The sequence below is a fragment of the Notolabrus celidotus genome, chromosome 20 (assembly GCF_009762535.1).
Source record: "Notolabrus celidotus isolate fNotCel1 chromosome 20, fNotCel1.pri, whole genome shotgun sequence".
In the NCBI taxonomy this organism is placed as follows: domain Eukaryota; kingdom Metazoa; phylum Chordata; class Actinopteri; order Labriformes; family Labridae; genus Notolabrus; species Notolabrus celidotus.
Window position 1 is genome coordinate 13493583 of NC_048291.1, and position 21164 is coordinate 13514746.

Here is a 21164-nt window from a genome sequence, read left to right on the forward strand (position 1 = left end):
CCTCCCAGTCCAGTGGGCAAAGTCAGGAATATGACTTAAAGTCAGTGCAAGACTGAAAAGCAGGGATGGCCCATCAATATAAATAGGTACCTCTTGCCTGTGGTTACCTTTGTTTGTCGTGGACCATTCCTTCCTTCAGTGACAAAAATCGGAGTCTGAGTGGGAACCTAGCGGAGTCACCTCAGCAAGATCCGAATACAGCAACACCAGGTTTTCTATAATCTGCGAAAACAAGCAAATGTTTTGGGCTTTTCTCTCCTGGGCACTCCCCTCCCTCTGCACCGCATGGAGCAGGGTTCATTTGAAAGGCGCTGTTTGTTAAGGCTTTAGCGGTTAGTAAGTGCTTCCTTTGTTTGGTCGGAGCGCGGAGACGGGGGGTTAATATCTCCCAGGGAGCGCATACAAAGAGGGCCTTCAGCTCCCCTGGCCGGAGAGGGGTGGCTAGATGAATGAGGCCGGGCCGTGGGGCAAAGGTGCCAGGGAGGGCACAGGAGGGTGGGAGGTGCAGGGAGTAGGAGGCAGGGGAAAGTCCTGGAGGTCATGGGGGGTTTTGGAGCAGTAGAGTAAAAGGCAACTTGGGGCAAGAGGCGAGTGAGAGAATGGTTGACTTTTGGGTAGTGGCCAAGAAATTGGGAAGTACCAAAGAGTCTAGTGGTCACCATCGGTGTACATTTTATACCAAATCAAATGTAATATGTTAACGTAGAATAACAAGTTTGAGATTGGAGGAATACTCTTCTTTTATTTATACTGTCTTTAAGTGCTGGATAAATTGATGCACAGTGGTGGAGTTTTGAGGATATTAAGCAATAGCTCTATTTGTACTAGCTCCCTCTGGACCCTGTGGTTTTTAAGGTTCCTTAGGCCAGCTGCCACAGGTGGCATAACAAGCTCAGTTAAGAGGGAATCAGTAATACAATCGCCCAACTCAGAGCAGACCTAGCTCTTCATAGCAGATGATAAGAATCAAACCAATATTTAAGTTCCATACACATACCCCTGAGGGACCAAAAGCTGTCAGATGAGACGGATAAAGATGCTAGAGGCAGGTTTTTTGTCAGTTATACTCCCTCAATTGCCAATAGTCCTCCACCTTCATGCATCTACTTGAGACAGCTAAGAATTTGTGCATTTGCAGTGCTGTGTTGCATGATGAAGGCCAATGGGAAATCTGCATTAGTTTTGGATCTGATACTTTCATTGGATGAGACTTTATGTGTGCTTAGGTTTTCAAAAATGTGTTGACTTGACCCATGATACAGATAGAATTAAGGGACAATTTGCTGTAAGAATAAGTGTATTTAACTTGAATTTGGAAAACAGAAACTCCAAGTTGCAGGTCTCTAAAGGATCACTAGGAGTATCATTATTATTTTTAAATGTCTCTCAATCATAAAAGACTATAAGCAAAACATATTACATGTGTTTGTAAATAATTACAGATTATTTATTCCAGATGTACAGCTATCGTCTTCTCTTTCCAAATATGACATGCTCATTCCCTTGTATTGCCTTACTCATACTCCCCTGCTCGCAGCATTTGTAACAGTGCCAATCTTAGGTCATATTATGTTATAATTACGCCTTAGCTGAATTACAGTGTTCTGCTTGTAAGGGCTCAGTTGAGGTCTTCATCCCCTCTTCTCTGTCACAGACTCATTGAGGAGAGTGAGAAAGAGGGAGATCTGTCTCATTGACCCCAACTCTTCCCACGGAACTCCAACTGGATTCCCGCTGCGTCTCAGCCAAACCAATGGCCCCTTTGTGCCCGTCTATCACAGTTCCTCTCTCCCCTAGACACTGCCCTCTCTGTGTCCTACAACCCATGACCAAAAATTGCCTCTATTCTAAGCTATTGGAGTCTTCAGTCTGCGTTGCCCCCATGACCTTTACAACCAAATCTCAAAGGGGTCACTGCCTGACTTTGTCTAGAATATGGAAGAGAAATTTTGAGGTCATGGTGATGGAAAGTTATCTTCAGAGTAAATGACAATGATCTTACATTTTCTGTAAGGAGTTTCTAGCTGGTCATGAAAATGACTGAAATTAACACTGACTCTTCGTAGATAACAAAAGCAAACAAGACCATGACCAAAAACTGTGACTTTTTCTGTATATAATTTTATTGTATGTATATTCATGCCTTAAACAGCTGTTCCACAGGGTCACACAGTCATTACTTGCATGCTTCTGAAACAGCTTTTTCATATTTTACGTCCTTGGAAAGTGATATGTTTGACTAACAATAAATCCGAAGCACATATTTTGTATAACAACATATTTTGAGGACATATACTGTATATACTCATGTGCAGGGTAAGATCAGCAAACGAATAAGACATATTGATTGTAGTGGGTTGAACCAACAGTAACAATTTTATTAATTAGAATGTTAGTGGTAATAATGACCAATTGTACCAATTGTTATTGTTGTTTTTCTATTGCTATATATTTTTTGTCCTTATTTCGTAGTCGCTGTCTTTTAACACCAGATACTGATAATGACACCAGGGGTTTCCTTATTATCATCATACTCTGCATTATCCTCAAAGTTGCAATCACTGACAGACCTCTCATCTGTATTTCCTCTGCTTGACTCTGGTAAGGTTAGTTTTTTGGTCCATGCCCTTTGAGCCTCACTGGTATTTGTCCTGTATTATTCTGTACTTATTTTTGTCCACTTAAAATAGACAAATAGACAAAGCTGAATCATTTCCTGACCCATGCAAAAAGGTTAAGGTGAAAGTTAAACAAAAGCTGACACCTGTCTCATAAAAATCTTTAACCTTCCTGCTTTTAATTCAACACAATAACAACGGTCTAAAAAATAAGTAAAACCAGAAAGGTATGACTGTTTGACCTATAACCCTATTCCGTCAGTAATGATGATGATCTCCAGCAAAACATTGTTCTTCTCCCTGGAGAATTTCCCTGGAACTCCTCTCACACTTGACAAACAGGGAAGGTGAAATTGAAGTAGAGTGTGACTTCTTTGGTGGCAAATATTTTTTATTTCCTGGTTTGTCTTTGCTTAACCTAATACATATTAATACTGGTATTTGAAAAATGGCCTATTACTCTCTGCAATATACTGTACATCACTGCTGACTGCCAGAAGAAGAAAGAGTGAAACACCAAGACAAACTGCTATCATGACAAGAAGATGCCTTATACAAGATACCCATCAGTGCCTACTAATCCTACGTACACATGAACACCATGGGCAGGGCTCAGTGGTATGCCCAAGGGTTCTTGGGTATGTAGGCTGCAGGAGCTGGGGTCTTAACAACCGACTCTACCACTGAGCCACAGCAGGCTCATGAAGATGAAGTTCCAATAAGTTTATCAAAGTTCAACAAAGTATTCAATGTTTGCTCAAACCACTGACATTAACACAAAAATAACTATCACTAATGTATTCAAAATATTACGTGTATTTAAATAATAAACAGCCTCAGAAAAAATCTACTTCTAACTTGACTTTTCTGTCATTTCTTAAAGCTTAACTTTTGTTTCCTTTTTTTGTATGGGTTACCATAGCAGCAGTACTTCCCGAATGATGTCATCCAATCCATACAGCTTTAAATGTGCTACTCAACGCCATTTCAAAGCAGTTCTGTGAAGGAATAATATTTATTCACTTTAATCCCACTCTCCACCTCTACACATTCCCCAGCCTACAGAATAGTAGGAGCGTGCCAACAATAGCATCCCTCCCTCCTTGCCGCCCTCCCTGCTGCCCACTCTGCCCCCCCCCCCCCCCCCCCCCCCCCGGTCGTATCGGCAGAATGGGTGGCAGGTGACACTGTAAACAAAAGAGTAGAGTATGCATAGGATACAGCTCAAATACTTTTCAGTTAGTTACAACTTCTTTGTAGACTTGCTATTGTCAGTAACAATTAACCATATCCGTGCAGGTATTTAGTGATATCACAGCTGGGGAGAGTATGTTCTCTAAAGTGTGCCAGATGAAATGCTGCTCAAAGGTGCCACTGGGTTTGACTGTTTTACTTAGCGGAATTAATTTCCTCCAGGTGCATGAATGGAAATACTAAATGGATTTTGGGGGTGATGTAGCATGGATTGCTTCCTCTTCCAGCTTGTTAAATTACAATCCTGATGTGGTGATGGTACTCATAGATTTCCTTCTCTTTGTTAAATACTTGACATATTGATAATACAGAAAATCACTCAGGACACAGTAAATCATGAAAACTAACAAAAGACAAATAATCCAAACAGTCGATTGCAGTGTTATTCCATATAGTATTTATTTAATGTTCTACAATGTAGTTCAAGCTGAGGTGAACTGTTACAATGTACATTCAAAATTTATTAAGAACAAAGATTGTAACAGTGAGTTGGTGGTGGCTTGCAGTGAACTATCACCTCAGTCCAGTGTTTAGCTGTCTTGGCACAACTCTTAATTTCACTGTTACTGCCCCCACAGTGTTCCTTTTTTAAAACAGAAGAGGCAACTTTTTATACGTTAAAGTAACTGAATCCCCCCATTGTTGGCAACCTACTCTGCTGCAAAGTTGATATGTCAGGCCACCACACTCGGGAGCAGGAAACTACCCAAACCACAACTTCAAGAACAAATGATAATGGGTGAAACATGCTTGATGCTAGTAGCAGCTAAAGTAGCCTCAATCCTCTGGAAGAAGGTATGGTTTACCGGCTTTAGAGTCTTGCGGGAATAGAATCACTGGGTTACTCGTGATATGATCAGATATGATACGATGCATTGCAATGCGGTACTGTACGGTAGGATAAGGTACGGTACGATAAGATAATATGGAAGGATACGATGCGATACAATATGACACAATACAATATGATACCTTAGGACCTATAGTGTAGCCAGTCAGCAGAGGGAGCTCTAATTTTTTTTGTCCTCAAATCAAAAACATCCATTTAATACACAGTCTATAGTAGCTGTCAACTTTTACTTTGGCCAACTAATTGACAGTCATGTTACCCTCATTCATGTTGTGAGCGCCACCATGTGGAGTCATTACGTAGTGATGCAGTTATTCAAATTGGAAAGGAAAGCTATTTAGAGCGCCATATTTACTCAATGAATAGATAGGTATTTAGCCCCATGGTGTTGATAATTGTACCGAATAGACGACAATACATTTTTCATTTTTTTTATGTCACAAACTTAGTTCATATCCTTTCAGGACCACAAAAGTATTTTCTTATATTAAAGGCTCCTCTATGTTCTAAGCCCAATACATGTATGAACACAGAAAGAGCCAAGTCTGCCTGTACTCGTTCATTGTGTCTGTGTTTCTCCACATTTTTTTTCGAAGTTTAAAGATATGGTTTAAATGTTGCTGTACCAATACAATCTGTAGGGGTAGTGTTGAGCAGTGTAGCAAATGGTTCAAGTCATGCAAACACAACAAAGAAGAATACTTTTGAAAATAGTGTAACTTTCGGAGAAACGATTGCGTGAGTTGATGAGTAACTACAGGCATGATGTTTCCTCGCCCAGGCACAAGGACAGACAACTTTGATGGAACAGCTTGGTGGAAATCCAATGGGAACTGAGTGTTAGTTGAACAACAGCGATGGCGGTTTATTCAAGGCATAAGTGGATGTGTTGTTTCAAGTCCATCCCAGCCTAAAGTACACTTGGGGGTTGGTAGTGAGGTGTAAAATCAGTGGTGTTCCAATTTAAGGTAAATGAAATAACCGTGTTAAGATTCAATGATTTAATGTGTATAGAAAACAACAATGACTGACTGAAGCCTGCGAACAATTTACATCAAAGTTTTTTTTAAAGATGATATATTATATTAACCATTTTGGAATTATTTAAATCAAGACAGCAGGAGAGTCAGGGAGGAAAAGAATGATGGAGGAAATTGCAGTCAGCACAGAGCCTGAGGAGAAATTGAACCTGGGTCGCTGTGCCAAGGACTTGGACTAGAAGCGATGCCATCACCCACCACCTCCAAACCTTCCTCTTCAGTTCATTTCTCTGTTCATTGCCTCTGATTGTTGGCATTGGAGGCAAGTTGTGTACTACAGTATTGTCCAGTATGAGTATTATTCCCAGAAAGTGTGAGTCAGTTTTTATTATTTCAACACTGTCTTGTGAAGTCATTTTCTGTACTCAGAGACATGTTCTCAAGATAAATAATGTTTCACAGAACAACTTTCCCTCATTCTTGTGGTCAGAGTAGCCTGGCACCATGAGATGGAGCGTTTTACCATGCATTATGATGGAGGAATCAAACATGTCTCCAAAATGAAGTAAACAGAAAAGCAGACACGGAAGAAATCGCCCCCTCTCCGCTTTGAGGAATCTTTGGTCCCTTCAGTAAAAAAGGATCGTGTTCATCCGTGGTTCAAATGCTTAAGTTAGTCAGGGATTTCAAAAAGAGTGAGGTCATTTGCAGTGTGGTCAGGGAGTGAGAGAGGTGATGAGGAGAGTGAGTTCACCATGACCCAGGCCAAACCTGCAGCCAGGGACTTTGGTTTGAGGTTTGGACTTGGAAGCAGGGAGGAAGGTCAGCCGTGGTGGAACCTTAGCTCCTCGACTGGTTTACTCACCAGTTTGCTCACTTTCAGGCAAAACTTTTAAAGTCTTTCTTTGTTCTTTTGCTTTATATCTCAGTCTCCATCTTCCCACAGAAGAAACATTCCACTACAAGAACTAATAAGCTTGACCTCATACAGAATAAATCACGTCAACTAAAACAAAGTTTGACATTTCCAGAGATTATTTTGTGTACTCAAGACACCCCGAGTACAGTACATCACATTTGTTGAAGGTGCTAGATGAGGATTCACTGCTCTGTCTGTTGCAGTACAGGACATAGATGTAACGTCTAGACCCTGGCTAAACAAAGCTGTGTAATTAGCTATCTCTCACCCTGCCCAGGACTTGGCAGAGGTGCTGAGTATTGAGAGCAGGCTGAGGTTTTTGTGAGTTAATTCGCTGTCAGAGCTGTATTATGGACATTTAGTGGATTGATGTGATGAAATTTGCATAAGAATGCACCCAGTCACAATGTTTTTACCACTAATAAGTATGTTTATAAGGTTTGAATTAATCTGTTTAATCTGTTTATACTGGGATATTTTCTGCAACACACTCACACACCTTTGACTCACACCTATCACTCCCACTTCGACACAAAACAACGCTTTCTCACCCCCCTCCTTTTCTCCATCTTCCCTCTCCCACTCTTACTCTTCTCTCTCGCTCTCTGCTGCAGTAAAGCCTTTCCGTGACTAGCTGTCATTAATCTTCCCTCTCTAGGGGCAGGATCTTGACTGCGTGCCAGCAAGCGCTCATACAAAGCCAAGACAGCTATCCAAAAAACAGAGCCGCTTTTCTTGTTTCCAGAGCACCACGTAGCTCTAACTCACACTGCTGCAGCCCTCAAGGCAACAGCGCTCAACACAACAAAGCAATGACTCTGGATGCAGCCTCGCACATCACACCTCGTTTACTATCCATACATCTGGTTACACATGCAGGCACGCAAGGTGGCATGTAAAATAAACCTGTCTCTTTCTTAAACAAACTCAAAAGCTAATGTTTGTTTGAACGCACACTTCAAAGGTGATTGTGTCAGCGCCTCTTCTCATTTGTTTTCATCAGTCAGGGGCGGGCCTAGACTTTTTTATCTGAGGTGGCCAAACTGACTAATGCAGGGGTGGTATTAAGTATGTGTTTACACCAGAGGTGCAGTCCTCAAGTCAAGGACTCTGACTCTGTTCCTGATGATCCCCGTCCTGATTTTCAGGACTTGTACTCAGACTTGAGCATAGACTGTATTAGGATTCAGACAAGTGAGAGGAGGACTCAAACTCATTTGTTGATGAAAAACTGTTTTATTGTTTATTGTTTGTATAAAGCCTTGATAGTAAATTCAGCTTCAAGCAAGGGTTGGAAGGTGTGTTCATCTGCATGAATGTTCACATGTGTAGCACCAGCTTTTGTAAGGATGCCTAAAGAAGTACCATGAATTGTGCGTTTTGCTTTCATAGTTTTTACATTAAATGCAAATATGAGTTTGGCAACATGTTCAATAGGTAAAAGAGCTATTGGATGGAAACCAGGGACAAGCTCCAACCGGAGAAGAAAGTGAGATGCTAGAGTTACTTGCAGCGTTGATAACATCACGACTAGGAAGCTAACAGTAATATTAGCAAATGAATAACTCAACCACTGGGCCAAGATGTTTGATTAAATTCTGATTAATATTGGTTGGTCTGAAGGTTTTTTTGAGTTTATTGGAAAGCTGCAGTGATCTCACTGCAAAACACTGCTACTACATCCCACAACAGAGCCACAATCCATATTTAGGCACAACGCTGTAAATTCATTGATTATTTTTATTCCATACCAACATGATCAGTCAGAATCTGATGTTGATGAATGGCATAATTTTTCTACACATCCGAAAGGTTCCACACAGTCAGTCCTCGTTCAGACAGTGCTGAAGTGAAACAGTGTTCTTCCTGATAAAAGATAATAATATTAATGAGAACTCAACTCAAACTTGACCTGGATTCTTTTCTAGTGACTCAGACTTGACTTGGACTTAAACTCTGAGGGATCCAGACTTATATCAGACTTGAGGCTTAGTGACTCAACTACAACACTGGTTTGTATACACACAAATAAATATCACTTATTTACCTTTTCTCTCTCCACCATTCATATATACTTACAAACATATACATGTAAACTTCAGACACTGGAGTATTGTACAGATGTGTGTATATTTCTGTGTGTTTGTGTGTGTATACTTAAAAAGTTATCACAGCAGATGGCATCATTTACATTTTTAATGCGTTATTCTCTCAAAAAGGACTAAAAAAATATATGTACAGTGTGCTCAAGGTAACAATTTTGGGTACTAACAGAAGAAAATATGTTACATTCAAGTCAGGTCATAAGTCCCACCTCTGACAAGGAAAATAGGCAATCATAGTTCAAGATTTTTTAGTAGCAGGGTGCTGGTTTGGCTTAGGTGTTGGAGCACAAGCTCCATAAAGCTCTACAAACAAAAAAATGTCCTTACTCGCAATAAAGTATAATACTTTTCTTTTAATAATAAAGACTGACAAGAAATGAATGTGTTTCAGCCCTAGGTTTTTGTCAGTGCAGACAGAAAACAAAGGCCTTGAAAAATAATATTTAGAAAAGGAATAAAAGGCTTTTAGATTGCACAACCCAGATTTCATGGTCCCATGCCACCCTGAGTCCCCCTCCAGACATGCTCCTGTCAACAGGGCCTGCCTCAACTTTAATGAGGGAAAGAATGATTATAGTTCCTCAAAGTATATGAGTCATGCAACTACTGTTTGCATTTGAAAGTTAAATTATCAACATATATACACCTAGAGTATGTCCCATAATAATACTGTTTACAAGAAGAAACACCTAGAGGATAAATACCTGAAATACTTTCTCAGGACACACACAGTTACATAATACTGTTGAAGATATAGCTACTGTACATACCTGCAAAACTTATTTAGACTTTTAAGTGCACAAAAAAAGATTATTTCTATTTTGTTTCTGTTTTTAATATACAGTATTTTCCATATTTTTGCCACATTTCCATATTTACTCTGCCTTTGTCAGCCCTGTGAGTGACTCTGACCCAGAGAAACCACGGGTCACCTGACTGCTGTGTTGTCCCATTATTCTCCTGTTCAGTAGGTGAAGCGATCATCCGCGTCATCCTCAGTGTGTTGGCAGCAGACTCTGGACTTTGTGTTACAGCGAGTGGTAATTTTAACAGTTGCCCATAATAAAGTGCATATCTTTTGCAATCATGGAGTGCTACTGGGAGGTTAACAGCCCATTGTTGGTGCTGTAAATGTCAGTCAATACAAAGAGAGGAGAAGGAGAGGGCAGAAATTCAGCTGTGTGGCAACACCTGTTGCATGTAAACCTCTTGAAGCATATTGTCATTATGTGTGTGTCTCAGGAGTTTCTATGTCTTCTGAATAGACTGGATCATTCTTTGTTCTCCCTGGTCTCTCCTTCCCTATGAGGAGATACTGTGATCTGCATGCAAGGGGCCACCAGCAGTGGGTGTATCGCAATATCTCCTTTTAACAACAAGTGCCCCATTCAGCCCCCATCAACCACTCCAAAACACACAAACTTTGCTCCTTTAGAACACATCATACAACCCTCACCAGCTACTTAACTTACCCACTTCCCTCTGCCCTCAGATCCTTTATAGCCTCTTAACTTCCATCTTACTGGACCACCATCATGCTTTGCATAAAAACTTCCCCTTGTCTTCAGTGATCCAACAGCAGGAACTATGCTCAGTTTATACTTCTGACTAAATACACATGAAGTGATCGAGGTGTTGTTAAGGTTCTAGAAAGCTTTCTGATTTTTACTGTCTTGCTATGCTGGTGCATGCAACAAGCTTTGGGTGTACTGGGAATGGTGCAAAGAGGTTTTAAAGCTGCTGTCACTTGGAGGCATTTGTCCCAAAGCCTCTTCGAAAAAAGTAAACAAGAGGATGAAGTTGAATTTTGTCAAGGTTAGGTGATGCTTTTTTTGCTGTAAATGAAATACACACAATAATAATGACATATTTTATGGCATATGAAAGCAAATCACCAAAGAATGAATGATCATTTCTGTTTTTAGTGTTATTCATTCCTGACTCAGGAATGTTTTATTGAATCTCTTTTAACTTTCTCAATGGTTTGCTGGTATGGGTCGACAAGTTTGCAAAAGAGACTTCAGGCTATTGTAAAGATATGCAGCAGGGTTGTGGGCACATCCCTGCCTTACATTTTGAGCCTTTATCAAGCCAGGACCCTCAGCAAAGCCTGGTCTATCGTTGCTTACGCATGCCATCCTCTCTTTAGTGAGTTTCGCCGGTTTCCCTCAGGCCCAAGATATGCACAGGCAAAAAGCAGGACAAATAGGAAGAGAACCTCTTTTGTCCCGGTAACAGCTGGCCTGCTTAATGATGCCACATTACACTATTGTTTTTATGTTGTTACTGTTTTAAATGTTTTAACATTGTGGTGTAATTTGTTGTACTGTTTTGTTTATCTGTCACCGCTGACTAAAAGACAAATTGCCCCCCCGAGGATAATAGAGAAACCTTAAACCTTGAGTATTAAAATATTGAAAGTAGTAAAATGTAAGATGAAAGAAAAAAAAAGAAAGAAAAAATAATGAAGGAAGACATTTAGAAAAATATCAAATCAAAATATTAAAAAGTATTGGCTTTCCCTAATTAGACTTGTATAATCGGGATGATACAATTATCATTAGGTAAAAATATGATATCATGAAATACTTGAAACCAGTTGAAACAAAATGAGATACAAGCTTTTAGCACATTTTCCACAGCAAAGATTTACTGTCTGTAATACGTTTGGCTGTAAAAAAAAAAAAAAAAAAAAAAAAAAGGCAGACTACAATTTTTTGTTTAAAAAAACCCAAACTAAGTCCTGTACAGAAGATCAGCAAAAGATAAGAGGGACAGCTTTGTCCACAGGGGGCACCATAATCCATACTTAGCTTTTCACAGGAGCTTTAAAGCATCAACAAGAACCTATGGGACGTAAACATTGATAAAACAAAACTTTAAAAACTTTATATTTGCAGTCTGAAATATTTCTCAAGACTGTGATGGAATTACACAGCCTGTTTTGATTGATCTCTGCCTACAGCTCTATGATGACTTTTTGAGGCCATTTAAAAGAATATTAACACAAAGTATGGGGGATAAATCTGAAGTTTTTAGATCATTGTCATGAATTTCTGAGGGACAAAACACTCAAATATTCTTTGAAATTTAAAATGGAAAAATGTATTAAAGTCATACATTTGCAGGAAAAGTAACATCTTAGAGAGAACAAAAATCAGCTAAGGCTATGCAATCTGTATATGTTATCTGTATCTGTTTATTTATCCATGTTTTTACCTACAATGCCCCTCATTAACCATTGTATAGCTATCTCCTCCAGTGCACCAGGCTTGAGACAATATTTATATTGAGATGATTCTTTCTAGAGCTTGACAGCTATCTGGGAAACAGAACTGAGCTGTATACAGCTCATGAGCACAGACACACAAGTTGAGGGGTGTGTGTTTATGTCTGTACAGCTCCATGACAATGCAATGTTGATGTAGGCGTCTGCTATTCCTCTTACAAAGCAGCCATATCACACAGCGCTCTGTTATTGTTTTAACAACCAGTCCTCAATTAACAATAGTATCAATTGTGCCCTTTATCTTTTCCCAAATCTCTTTGTTGTTTGCTTAAAGCCTTTGTTCTCATAAATAACTCTGCTGCATGAAATCCATGAAAGGCATTTAAAAAAAAATCAGCAGCAACTTATTTGACAGAACTTTGAGTTAATTTGAGAGCTGAACACTTATATGAGGAACAGTAAGTAGTCACAAAAATGTTAAACTCCCATAAAGCTTTGAAACAGAGCTTGGTGTGTGCCCTGTCTGCCCAGCGGCTGGATGGACTGGGATCCTAATGATCATCTACTAATGTTTGCACTTATGTGCATACAGTAAATGTCTATTTGCTCTGACTTCTAAAGTACAAAGATGAGATAAGCTCCATGTAATTACTTTTTTTTGCAAAGGACTCTAATAAAACCTGAAATATGTTCAAACAAGGGAGTTTCTTTTCTCAGCGCTTCATGTCCTCTGCCTTCAGGCAACCGTCAGTCAGTCATATTTCTTTGTGTGTGTCTGGAGGGGGGGAACACATTAACCTGCCTTGGCTGTCACGCTAGCTGGAGTGAGTCTGCGTCAGAGAGGGAAGTCAGACCTCAGCGCACTATTCCCACACATCAAAGGCAAGCTAAGTGAGTCCATACGCACAGCCTCCATGGCGTGGGATTCACATATTCAACTCATTTTTACCTGGGACAAACAGAGCGTGTGAAGCGTGACAGCACTTTGAGGCCAGCTACCCAAAAGGCCAATCATGATGGTGTAAGAGTTCGTGCTAATCATACCAGGTTGAGCTGCCAAAGAAACTCTTTGTTGTTCCTTTGAAGTGGTTGCTGGATGTGTTACCTGTGGGTGTTTCCTCACATCAGGGAAACAGACACAAATGGTAATCCTCTGTTCAGGTGACACACAATTGAGCAGCAATAACTGACGTTTGTATGTAATGTTTAGTCCAAGAGATGAATGACTGTATGGTATGTATGGCACACAAACAAACTGTGAACCTAACAATAAGAGCTGTCTGATTCCTGTTAGTGTTAAATAAACTTTAAGGTGAGGCTGAAAGATGAGTGCTGGGGCTAAACTCACTCATTTTTCAGAAAGTTCAGTCCTGAGTATTTCCTCTTGACTTGCAAGATATCAGGTATCTTAGATTTTAGGCGTTGAGGCTCAGCTGAAGAAATTAACCGAAACTGTAGAGGAGCAATGTCATAATCAAGTCATCTCAAAATAAATACTTTTGGGGATGCTGTTAGCCAGGCGGTCTAAGAGGGCATCCCATATACATAGGCGTTTGGCCTCGTTGCAGCGGTCGCAGGTTTGACTCCCTGCCTCGACCATTTGCTGCATGTCCTCTGCTCACCACATTTCCTGTTTCTCCTCAGCTGTCCTTTCCATTAAAGGCGGAAATGACCAAAAATTGCAACTTAAAATAATAGAAGAAATACTTCAACATTTTATTAGCTCAGTAATTATGAAAAAATACATGGCATGGAATATAAGTTGGAGCATCTCTCTACATAAAACTGTACAACTGTGACTGTGTATGCAGATCTGACCCACTGAGCACATCTGGTACCTGCACCAAACCAGCAGGTGGAGGACCCAGAGCCGATCTGACAGTACACATATGAAATACTGAATTTCACGGTAAAGACTCTACATTGTTAATTACGTATATTCAATGGTGCTGAATGTAGTCTCTCTAAACCTTTATCTAGAGCTTTTGGAAAGGAAACTGTATCAGCTATAAACTTATCAGCTTTTATTTTGCCTTTCTTTGCTGATGAACCCGTCTTTATCAAGTCTTCCTCACTGCTGCTCTTTTCCCTGTTGGAGCGTGCCAGCAAGCAGCCATTGTATTCCAGCTCTACCCGGTCATTAGCTGGCTGGGGTGTGGGGAGTTCTGTTTACAAACAGCTGCCTGACGTGGTTAGAGAGAAAGTGACACACACACACGCGATGCACTACAACGCAGGGAACCCGTCCGACTCTAGCTGTGTGACTGGATGATTTTTCTCCACAGCTGAAACACTGCAGTGATAGCCTTTGAGTGTGGGAGCAAATTTAAAAGTATACAAATAATGATTAGGAATGATTCAGAAATGTAACAAATAACATCTGTAACAGTTAATATCGTTCGCATGGCTCAACATGAATAAATCAGGCAGCATTACAGTGTCCAAAAAGCATTTTTTTGTATGATTGTATTTTCAGAATCAGAATCAGAATCAGAATCAGCTTTATTCGCCAAGTATGCTTGAACACACAAGGAATTTGACTTTGGTAAACTGTGCTCTCTTTGTACAAGGCAGAATAGGAATAAGAATAAGAACTACAATAAAAAATAAAATGAAAATATAATAACAATAACCTTAGCTATAAATACAAAGAAACAACAAATAGCTTGACTAATATGTACAGGCTAAAATAATATGATAAAGTGCAGTGGTGAGTTGCAGAGGTAGTTTTACATTATAAAATAGAAGTTAAATAATACAAAAAATAGAAATATGGAATTCTGCTTGAGAATTGTTGCATTGTATATCTACATGTATATTTACAGAGAGTATTTATCTGACAGGTATGACACTGTTATGGTTTAGTGTTCATCAGAGTGACAGCCTGGGGGAAGAAACTGTTCTTATGGCGGGTTGTTTTGGCGCACAGTGATCTGTAGCGCCTGCCGGAGGGGAGGAGTTTGAAGAATTTGTGTCCAGGGTGTGAGGGGTCAGCGGTAATGCTCCCTGCCCGTTTCCTGGCCCGGGACCGGTACAAGTCCTGGATGGGGGGCAGGTCGACACCGATGATTTTCTCTGCAGTCCTTATAGTCCGCTGCAGTCTGTGTTTGTCTAGTTTGGTTGCAGAGCCAAACCAGACAGTGATGGAGGTACACAGAACAGACTGGATGATGGAGGTGTAGAACATGATCAGCAGCTCCTGAGGCAGGTTGAACTTCCTGAGCTGACGCAGGAAGTACATCCTCTGCTGGGCCTTTTTTCTGATTGTGTCTATGTGGGAGGTCCACCTCAGGTCCCGGGAAATAGTGGATCCCAGGAACCTGAAAGAGTCCACAGTAGACACAGTGCTGTTCAGGATGGTGAGGGGGGGGAGTGGGGGGGGGCTTCTCCTGAAGTCCACTGTCATCTCTACCGTCTTGAGCGGGTTCAGCTCCAGATGGTTCTGACTACACCAGAGGGCCAGCTGTTCCACCTCCTGTCTGTAAGCAGACTCGTCTCCGTCCTGGATGAGACCGATGACGGTGGTGTCGTCTGCAAACTTCAGGAGTTTCACCGAGGGGTCCCCTGAGGTGCAGTCATTGGTGTAGAGGGAGAAGAGCAGTGGGGAGAGAACACATCCCTGTGGGGCGCCAGTGCTGATGGTCCGGGTGCTGGATTTGATGCTCCCCAGCCTCACCTGCTGTCTCCTGTCCGTCAGGAAGTTGGTGATCCACTGACAGATGGAGGCCGGCACTGTGAGCTGGGTGAGTTTCTGGTGCAGGATGTCTGGTATGATGGTATTGAACGCAGAGCTGAAGTCCACAAACAGGATCCTAGCGTAGGTCCTGGGGGAGTCCAGGTGATGCAGGATGTAGTTCAGACCCATATTGACTGCATCCTCCACCGACCTGTTTGCCCGATAGGCAAACTGCAGGGGGTCCAGCAGGGGGCCTGTGATGTCTTTCAGGTGGCTCAACACTAGTCTCTCGAAGGACTTCATGACCACAGACGTCAGGGCGACGGGCCTGTAGTCATTGAGTCCTGTGATGGTGGGTTTCTTTGGGACTGGGATGATGGTGGAGCTTTTGAAGCATGAGGGCACTTCACACAGCTCCAGCGATGTGTTGAAGATCTTTGTGAAGATGGGGGCCAGCTGCTCAGCACAGACTCTCAGGCAGGAGGGGGACACGCCGTCTGGTCCTGGAGCCTTCTTGGTCTTTTGTCTCTGGAAGAGCTGGATTACCTCATCTTCACAGATCGTCAGCGCAGGTGGGGGGTCAGAGGGGGGTGGGGAGGGGCTTGTGGGGGGGCCAGGTAAATCAGAGTGTTCGGGTGTGGGGTGTGAAAACCTGCAGTAGAAGCTGTTCAGGTCGTCAGCTAGTCTTTTGTTACCTTCAGGGTGGGGGGAGGGTCTCCTGTAGCTTGTAACTTCACGCAGGCCTCTCCAAACTTCTGAGGGGTCGTTGGCAGAGAAGCTCTGTTTTAACTTCTCAGTGTAGCTCCTCTTAGCTACCTTGATCCCTCTCGTCAGTTTGTTTCTGGCCTGCTTGAACAGGTCCCGGTCCCCACTCCTGTAGGCCTCTTCTTTGGCCTGACGCAGCTTCCTCAGTTGAGGTGTGAACCAGGGCTTATTGTTGTTGTATGTGCAGAAGGTCCTGGTCTGCACACACATGTCCTCACAGAAGTTGATGTATGAAGTCACAGTGTCAGTGAGTTCATTGAGGTTTCCTGATGCAGGAATATGAATACACGCTGAAATGCGTTAACCACTTAATGCGGGTAATGAAAAGAAACAATGGTCCTTTTAGCAGCCATGTGGTCCACATTTACAGAGAAAACATAATCCATCGTTAAGTTGCAACGGTGTTGGTTTGTCTCCAAGCACACCTTTGTGGTGTGAGGACGCACAAAGCAGCTCTTTCACAGCCCTGACCTGTCACACCTTATATCCAGGACATCCATTGGCTTTGTGGAGAAAAGCATTGGTCCCAATGAGGGTAAGAGAGATTAACTAAGCCAGAAACAATAGACACAGAAAGATTGATCTGAAGTTTTAGAATAAACGGGAAAAGAGGGCTGGAATTTAGATTTTTTTTTATATCTGATCTATATCAGTTTTTGTTCCAGGGCTAAAGGGTTCAATGACAAACGTCTGTAAAAAGTATCCCTTCATTCTCTCACACCAATTGCTTCATATTTCCAATCAAACAGCCCCTTTGTCTCAGTGTTTTGTCTGCGCACTGCAATGACGAGACGCAGACAGATTATCTTGTATGAATGGCTTTTCCAGAGCAGCAGAAAGGCCAGCACAACAATAGGTAACTTGTTGTAGGCACAACAAATCTAATATTCATTTAACATAGCCTTGTGGTGGGCTACCCATGGGGGCCGCTCATGCTGGTACAGTAACTGTTTGTATTTGCATAATACGCTCCACCTCGGCAGGGCTGCTAATTGGGCTGCTTGGAGGGAGCCAAAAGGCCCTGATGAAAGAGAGCAGCGGCCACAATTATCATAGGAGACACAACAATGTAGGGATTGAAATAATTTCTTTTATGCATGCATGGGACTCTGTGCTCCTCTCTTACAGTCTGACTTTCATCCAGACCAAAGACAGAGAGGAATCATCTGAAACCAGCTTAAAAATAATCTGAAACCATCCATGATGCATTGAATTTATGCTTCCCTGTGATAAATTTTAAATAAATTGTATCCGGGAACAATGCAATATTTTTGGTTTCCCTAATGTCTGGGTTTGTCAATTGGCAGCACGTTTGTATTTGTGCAGACTTGTATCCAAATGTGGGTGGTTGTGTATTTGATACGAGCTTTAGAGATTCTTCTCTCCACATAATGATTGAAGTCATATTTGCTGCTGGTAATATTGGCAGAGAGGGGTTGCATTTTTTCTGATCTTGGACGTGATGGCTGCCCACAATCTGTCAGAACCAGTCAGACCTTCCCGCAGTCTGGGAGTTCGTGCAGTACAGCTTGAGGGATGTGCGTGACTGAGACTGGCATTGGTAGCAACACTGGAGCTCTCTCACCACATTTGGGCTTGTTTTATTACCTTCCCTCTTTGTTCAACATCTGTTAGATTACAATCATTCACACGCACCAATAAATATTTTGGATGTTATTCATTCACACATGCTGTTCTTTGCCTAATCCGTATCCAAAACCATGTAGCAACAAATATGATGCACCGAAATAAAGTTTACAAGAGTTTAATGTGGTTGAAATATGCTTTTGTTTGAAATGATAAAAAGCTAAGTGAAGCCAACATATTTTTATCCACAATTTAACAATGAAATCTACATTTTTTAGATCTGTTTTTTAGAAAAGTCTGTTAGGTAACATTGCGACAAATTTCCATTATCATTAAATGTTAAAGCCTTATTCATGAGGGTTTTTAACCGTTTATTTTTTCAGATGGGGAAGTTTCTCTGAATTGACCCATCAAAGAAGGGTACACACTACAAGATGATCAGGACAATTTTAGGCACTATTCTCCCTGTCGATCAAGATAAGCAGAGTGGCAATTTTTTGATGGTTCTTAAAATTATCTTGCAAGAATTTCCTGAGGTCTTAATTATGTTAGGAGTGATTTTACTTCTACTAATCTGCCTAGAAGAAGGTCATGGCTGCACTGCTTTGAAAAGCAAACATGTTCTAGATATCCTTTTGTGTGGGGGGAACTCTGAGGACAGCTGAGCTCACTCTCTGTGAAATGAAATAACAGCCAAAGGGGAAGCAAGCTGACTATAGAGGGAAGCACGACAAATGCAGCCGTGATGACAATAGTAAACATGAAACATAAAGTTACACAGATGTCAGGAAATGGAGGACCAACTAGTTGATTTGTGGACAACCCAAGTGTTTATAAAACATGTAAGGAGTTTAGCCTCAGATTTTTTTTGCTAAATTGAAATTGACACTTATGGTTATGGAAAATTTTACGACACTTGTGTTTGTGCTGGTTACATTTCTCTCACCGATACTCTGCTAGTCCTGTAACAAAGGCAGCAGGAGCCTGCATTGGTCTACAGAGGTGCCAATCATTTATCTCTTTAACATCAAATAGAAACTAAAACTAAACTTCTATGAAAGATAAACACATGTAAATAAATCACCATGACAAGAATTAACTATGATAACAGAAAGCATGTATGACTGAACATGATCTGACGTATACAGTACTTGACTTTCCCAGTTTGATCAATGTCCCATCTGTTGTAATGGAGTAGGTGGGCTTTAAGACCTACTGCAGCTGTCACCAGTGAGAGCTCTATAAATTCAGTTTTTTACAGTTTTCTACTCATTGTGACATAATCTCTTTCTCATTGCTTTTACAATTTCAGCCACTCTGGCTGTTTTTGTGAACCCTCTGACTTCATTTATTACTCTTATAAAGGAATTATGAGATTTTATTTTCATTTCAGGCACAGAGAAATTCTTAGCAGAGAAAATAAAATAAATGATCTCTTTGAGATTAAAAAAAGAAACCTAAATGCTTTGTTTCATGCTGTTCTGTTATGGAAAACTAGGCCTTTAGTGCGATTTATTTTGGGCACAGCTTGATTTTCTTACTTTGGAAATTAACTGCTTGATTTTTTATCATGAATACAAAATATTAGCATTAATTTCCATGCTGGTATACAGGATACCAGGCCCTTGCAGGAAAAACTATTACAATAGGTTCCTATGAAATTCAAAGTTAAGACACAGGAGGACTAAAGTTACTTAAACAGGAGAAACAAAGGGGGAAGGTTCCAGTAAAGGGTTTCCAGTCAGTCAAAAATCCAGTCAGTCTCTGAGAACAGAGAGAGAAACCTCATAACCTTCCTAGGAAACAGGTGCTGAGTCAGTGAGGAGAGGAATGTCAGAAGAATGGGGAGGGAAGGGTTGCGTGTCTGCAAGTGTGTGTGTGTGCTTGAAAAGGAGACAGAGAGAGGTGTGTGTGTGAGTACATGTGTGGTGAGTGTGTGTGAGAGAGAGAGTGTGAGTAATGCTGAGTGGAAGCCAGGGAGCCAAGGAGAGAACAAGGGGAGGAGACTCTCTGGGGATTGCGTGCGGACATCAAATGTTTACCTGTAACAAAAAGAAAGGGGAAGGTGTAGAAGGGAAAAAAAGGAGAGGAAAAAAAGGCCGTGGTTTACAGGGGTGGGCGGGGACCCAAAGCCTACAGCATGAGCTTCGCACGCAACTTAACAATACTACCTTTATGAAGACTGTATTGCCTTAGTCAGTGAGCACACACACACTTATTACCGTAAGATACCGCTGGTGTTACACACACAGACACACAGACACACAGACACACAGACACACAGACACACACACACACACACACACACACACACACACACACACACACACACACACACACACACACACACACACATGTCAAGGAATTTAACAGGAATAGATAACTGAATGATGGTGCTTACACGCTGCTGAAACAAAGTAAAAGAGGTGTAGAGAGCCTTCGTGACTCCCAGATAATATGATCAAAGAGACTCTGAATGTTTAGTGGCCACATATTATTCACCAAATGGGACGAATAAGCGACCCCATCTGTGGAACAGCTGGAGTTTCTGTTTGACAGAAAGGAGTATTTGTGGCCGTCCAAAGCTTCAGCTCTGATCCAAATCGTCTGAAAGCAGATGTTCAGCATTCCCCCTTGTCCCCGGCCCTCACTGTAGTCACCCCGTTCATTTTTCCTCATAATTGGCCAACAAATCAAGAGAAAATGAGACTCAGCCTTTGTTGTGGAAACCACAGAGGGGCCCAGTGATTTACAGACAGGCAGCTTCTCCCTTACTTTCTCTCCAGGTTTCTGTCTGACTGTCTGTCTCCTGCTGTCTATGGTATCTTGGCTCTCCATCTTAAGGTTGCCTTATCTGTGCTGGGAACAAAAGCCTGGAGAAACCTGGCCCAATGTAGATAATAGATGACTAAAAATAGCCACATCATATATTTATATACTGGGTTTGAGCTTTCTGTATGTAGAACCTTTACTGTAAGACCTTTGACTTTGTTTTTGTGAAAGTGAGTTTAGCTGAAAAGTAGTATTATTCACTATGTTAGAATATAAATGTACATACTTTTGTTTTATAATGAATCTATGTAAGGAAAAGTCATGTTTGGCATGTAATCAAATTTGGCTTGCATGAAAAATCTTACACATTTTACCAAACGCAACCTTTTTTAGCATATACTTTTTTATT